The sequence below is a fragment of the Camelina sativa genome, chromosome 4, assembly GCF_030686135.1.
Source record: "Camelina sativa cultivar CO46 ecotype springtype chromosome 4, ASM3068613v1".
In the NCBI taxonomy this organism is placed as follows: Eukaryota; Viridiplantae; Streptophyta; class Magnoliopsida; order Brassicales; family Brassicaceae; genus Camelina; species Camelina sativa.
The window spans coordinates 127,957-133,907 of record NC_141883.1 but is presented as its reverse complement, the minus strand read 5'-3'; the positions used below and the strand labels follow the sequence as shown (position 1 = coordinate 133,907).

At 40.4% G+C, this 5,951-nt stretch overlaps 1 non-coding gene across 1 annotated transcript; it reads right to left on the bottom strand.

The window, feature by feature from the left end:
* Window positions 1-3,641: 3,641 nt before the first annotated feature.
* Window positions 3,642-3,747, bottom strand: LOC147945126 (small nucleolar RNA R71). The gene has a single exon (XR_015597863.1). It is a non-coding gene; the product is annotated as a small nucleolar RNA R71 (small nucleolar RNA).
* Window positions 3,748-5,951: the final 2,204 nt, after the last annotated feature.

Genomic DNA, 5,951 nt, shown 5'->3' with positions numbered 1-5,951 from the left:
ACATTGGCGAGGTTCCTGGCTTATGAAAAGCCAAACGACATGCTGCTCTTCAAGTTTGTCCATCCCACCGCCGGCGCCGCCCAAATGATTCTGCCCAATGTTGTGTGCACCACGGTCCGGTTGGGGGATAACATCGACTTTGCACCACCTTTGGAGGAGCTGTACAATCCGGAGGAGGAATCATCAGCTGAAGGGAGAGAGACAACCGGGCAAGGACAGGGAGATAGCTCGGAAGATTTTGATTTCGAGGAGTATGTTTACTCTCAAAAGCAACCTGTTGGAGTGAAAAAAGCCCACAAGAGGATAACAAGTTTTTGGTGAGAAAGGTGAAGGATCTTACCGGCTTGGTGAAGATGATGGGAGGTCAGATCAAGGAGCTGCAAGACAAGGCAAGCTGTGCCTCAGCTCCCACCTCGGCTTACGCACCAACATGGATGGGGAGAAGCGGACCGCTAGGAGGAATTCGAGGACTGAAACCTCCAGAACCTCACAGAGCATCGTCCTACGAGCCCCAAGCAGAGGAGGATGTCACCAGACCAGATAGATCGCGGAGAAGCCACTCGGATGCCAATCCGAAGCACAACCCGATGGGGTACACGATTCCCTATCCAATGCCACCTCCGAGCACACATCCGGGTGACTACTCAGGGCCTTTCCTCCGCCTTACCAAATGCCGTATCAGATGCCCTACTCGATGCACCCTGCAAGTGGCTACACAGCGTCCTGGCGCCTGCTGATGCCGGTGACGACCCTAGCTACGCGTTGCAGAGTATAGAGGCTGCTACAACCTCCTTCTTCACCAACCCATGAGGTACCTCATTCATCAACCTTTGTAAATAACATTGCATTTAGTTCATCTTGTGTGATTCTTGGACTCCTTTTCAGACTTTTATTTACACAGGGACTGTGTAATTTAAGTTTGGGCGAGGGTCCTAGGATGTATATAACATTGTGTTTTACTTTCTTATTTCAAATTTTTGCATGCTAGTTTTATTTATTTGAGTTTGCATCTATTTGCATATAAAACCCTAAAAATTTTGAAAAAAAAAGTGTTCACATAGTTGCATTTACATATTAGGATTGAGTCTAGTTTGCTTCATATAGGATTGTTGCATATGCATTTTAGGGGACAACGATTAAACCTCACCTTCCTACTTATGTCTTGTTTATTTGCTTGAGGGCAAGCAAAGACTAAGTTTGGGGGTGTTGATGTTACTATATTTTACCATATTTAAGGCCTTGTTTAGTTCATGTTTTGCATCATATAGAAATGATTCCTTAGGTTTTATAGCCATTTATGTCCAAATATACACTTAGGATGTTTAGAAGCATGCATTGCATACATTTGTGCATTTGGAGTATTATTAGGTGTTATGGAGCTCTAAAACGGTAAGGAATGACTTGGTGTTATTTCTGGAGCTAAATAAGAGGACTGAAAGTATCAGGAAGTGGATTCGCAAGTCAACTCGACCACAGCACTCGAGCAGGCACATGGTCGAGTACTCGGTCGGATTCATAACAAACTCCTCAAAGATCGATCCAAATGAAGATCTTCTGTTGCGATTCAGCTTCCGCATCCTTCATGAGAGTTGTAGGAAATTGAGATACCTTTCTAATTCCGGTGGTTTAAAGGCAATCAGAGTTATAGTACAAAAGTTATCCCGATTTTACTGAACGGATATCATCCAGATCGAAGACTCGAGCTACGTGACAGACCAACCACTCGACCATGCACTCGACCGAGCACATGGTCGAGCTGACCGCCGCCTATCTGTTTTGTCCTCTAGCTAACTAGGGCTTCTCTCTCTTTACTATATATATGTGTACTGGCACTTGTGGTCGAAGGGTGAGACCCTGGAGACCATGTAGACACCTCATAACCTAGTTTTTGCCATTTTTAGCTGCTTTTACTTTATTGCATCATCTCTTATCTTTTCTAGGATTTTCGTAGATTTGTAACCTTCATAACTTTAAATCTATTGTCAATATTGTTCATCTTTATCTCATCTTTCTAATCATGGTAGTTTCATTAATTTCTGGGTTTGTGTTCTTCATGATGATTTTTAGATCTTATTAGTGCTTAGGATCTTAGGGATGGATTAGGTTGGGTAAAGGTTATGGTTGTTTAGATTGGTCAAACTTGATTGTTATATATATCTTCTAGATTAGATATGCTCTATGTTATTCTTATACTGAGAGGGTAAGGATAGTTCATAAGCTTCTTAGCATCATACCAATGTCTAAGTTGTTAGATAAGGCTAATACTAGAGATTATCATGAAACATGCTAAGAGATTAGATGTTTACTATGATTTTTGACATTGATGATCTGGTTGTTCAATGCCTGCTTTGATATGTAATAGCTAGTGAGAACTAGGTCTAAGAAGTATCTTGGCTTGATTGTTATTGTCATGAGAATGGATTAACATGTATTAGAAGATCATTGTCTAGAGATAGCTCATTGTTGATTGAGGTTTGTTGACCAATTTAGATAGCCATAGCTTGAGTCCATCCCATGAATCCATCCTTAGGACCTTTTTTTGTTTATTGATTTCCCTGTTTAAGTATTGTTAATTGCTTGTTGTTTGCTCTGTTTTCATTATTTGCTCTGTTTCTGTTCATTCGCTTGTCAACTCGACCCTCCACTCGACCATGCACTCGACCGAGTGCTAGGTCGAGCTCCATTTTACTTTATTGCTTATGCATTGTTCTGTTCCTGTTTTCTTCTGCTTATTAGTTAATTCTGCTTAGTCTTGTTTATTGCACTTGTTCTACAGTTTAATTCAGCATTAATATTGTCTTAAGTTGCCTTAGTTCATTGCATTTCATTATTGTCATTAGGTTGTTAGAAACAAATCAACTTGATATTTGGCTTAACTTGAATGCATTGATCACATCTTAACTGCTTACATATCACACTCTTTATGGATTGACATCCTTTATGCTACAACATCATAAGGGAATCGAAACACCTTGCATTACATTCTGATCATCTTAGCCTAAGTCTGTTTGTTTGCATGTCATCATTCATTCATTCATAGGTTAAGATAGAAAAACCCATGTTTCAATTGGCGCCGTTACCATTAGGGTATTTATATGTTCCAGTCGAGATTTCATTGTTTCAAGATTAAGCTATGCTACTTTTGATTCTATTACTCAAAGAAAACGGTCGAGTGCTTGTTCGAGCAACTGGTCGAGCACCTGTTCAGAGTCTCAAAATCAAAGAAAAAGATGTGGCAATGGAACTCCCACATGATCAGACTGAACCAGAAAGGAGAAGGAAGATTGGTGATAGTGATGCTCCCACAACTCATACTCAGAGATTTGGGATAGTGCCTCTTGTTGTCCATAACACAACCTTCACAATCAAGAGTAGTCTTATCTCAAGGGTTCAAAGCATCAAATTTCATGGACTGCCTACTGAGGACCCACTTGCACACCTTGATGAGTTTGATAGGCTCTGTAGCCTCACCAATATAATTGGAGTTAGTGAGAATGTCTTGAAGCTGAGATTGTTCCCTTTTTCTCTAGGAGAAAAAGCCCATCAGTGGGAGAAGACTCTACCTCCTGGAAAAATCACCTCTTGGATTGATTGTAAGAAGGTATTCCTTGCAAAGTTCTTCACTAGCTCAAGGACTGCATATTTGAGGAATGAAATTTCAGGATTTCTCTAAAAGAACAATGAGACCTTTTGTGAGGCATGGGAGAGGTTCAAAGGATATCAAACACAATGCCCACATCATGGATTCAGCAGTGAATATTTGTTGTGTACTTTGTATAGAGGTGTTCTTCCCAATATTAAGATGCTCCTAGACACAGCCTCCAATGGAAGCTTCATGAATAGAGATGTAGTTGGAGGTTTGGAATTAATAGAGAACTTTGCTCAGTCTAATGGAGATTATAGTGAGGAATATGATAGCAGCTTAAGGGGAGGTGTTGATTCTGAGGAAGAGCATAGAAAGGAACTACAAGCTTTAGAGGAGAAGCTTGAGAAGCTAGATAACCTCTTTCTAACCCAGCAGAAGAAAGTACATGTTCTTTGTGAAGCTGAGCAGTTTATGGTCCCAGTTTACCCTCCACAACAACCCCAGCCAGCTCCTGCTCAAGATCATGAGATGAAGAGTATGCTTCAGCAACTCCTACAAGGTCAAGCTAATGGAGCTATGGAAACAAGTAAGAAGCTCACATATATGAATAACAAGGTGGACTGCATATATAGTGACCTTAATTCCAGGATTGAAGCCTTAACTTGCAGAATGCTTCTACTAGAGAGGAAGAATGAATCTTCTTCTTCTAGTCAACTCAATGGGACCAAAATTGACAATCTAAAGGAGTTTGCCACTGCCCAAGATATCTCTCTCAAAGAACTACCTTCAAAGCGCACTGAGGACAGTTGCAACCAAGTTGGGGAGGATTTTCTTCAACCAGAGGTGCAGAATGAGAAGAGAACTGAGCTTGAGACACCATTCGACCATACACTCGACCATGCACACGGTTGAGTGCCTGGTCGAGTGCCTGATCGAGTCATTGCTCAAAATTTTAGCAAGCCGGTTTGGTTCATTCCTCCTCCCTATCAGCCACCTGTGCCATTTCCAGGACGATTTAAAGAGCAAATGCTGAAAAAGTACAAGGCTTCTATTGATCAGCAAGCAATGATGGTCTTGAGTCATGAACCTTTATTAGAAGATGTTGAAATGAAGGATAAGCCACAAATTAAAGAGCTTGAGCAGAAGAAGCCAACTATTGATGGGCAGACCTTCAGGATTGAAGAAAAAGGTCATGAAACTGAGTCTGAAATCCTTAAGGGTGTGAATGGGGTAGAAACAGAGATTTTAGGTCACTCGGCCTTCCACTCGACCTACCACTCGACCGAGCACCTTAAGTCACTCGACCGAGTGGTACCAAGTCACCCAAAATGCCCAGACTTCATCCCCAAGCTTCACCAACAACAAGAGCCAAGAAATCCTTCCTTTGATGGTTTGTCTGAGCTTCAAACTGTCAACTTTCTACATGATTCAGTGAGGGAAGTAACAACTAAGGATGAGTAGATAAGTGGGCAAATCAAGCAACTCCATGGTAAAGCCAAAAGTTCCTCTCCAAAGAAAGCAAGGGAAGGTCTGAGTATTATTAGCAGACACAACTCTTTTAGCATTGACCCAGGAATAAGAGGAGCAAAACAATCTTTGGGAACAAAGGGGACTTCATCACCTCTCTATGACTCTTCCAAAGCATAAGAAGTATGCAAAGTCAAGCTTAGAGACTTTAAACAAGCTCACTTGGGAGGAAGTCCCAAAGGTATCCTCGTATATATTGGTTTAAGTTTTTTGTTATTTTGATCTTGTTTTCTTTAGTGTTATGGTTGGGCAGGTAGCATGAATGTCCTTTAAGCACTTGGTGGATATCAAATGAATCCCACCCTTAGCCCATCCCAAGTAGTACTCCAACTCTATCTTTTTATATACCATTGCATTTGTTGTTTTTGTGCTCTTTCTTGATTCTTAAATCCTCTTTCAAATTTCTCTTACACAAGGGACTGTGTAATTTAAGTTTGGGGGAGGGTTTGAGATGACATTTGATGTTGTGTTTTGTTTTCTTATTTCAAATTTTTAGCATAATCATGTTAGTACTTGTATTTCATCTATGGCATAGAAAAACCTAAAAATTTGAAAATTTTTGCAAAAATCTTTACAAAAAAAAGAGTGTTCATGCAGTTTGCATTGCATATTAGGATCTTGTTAGTATGTTTCATGTAGGACTGTTTCATATTTGCATTAGGGATCTATGATTAGTTCAGCCTTGTTAACTTGTTTAAATTAGCTAGACTAGGATCAATGCCCAAGTTAATAGTACTTTGATGCTAGTTGAGTGAGCTAGAAACATAAGATTGAACCAAGCCTTGAATTCCTATATTGCATTTTGGTCTAAATTGAAGCATGTTGTGATTTGATGTCA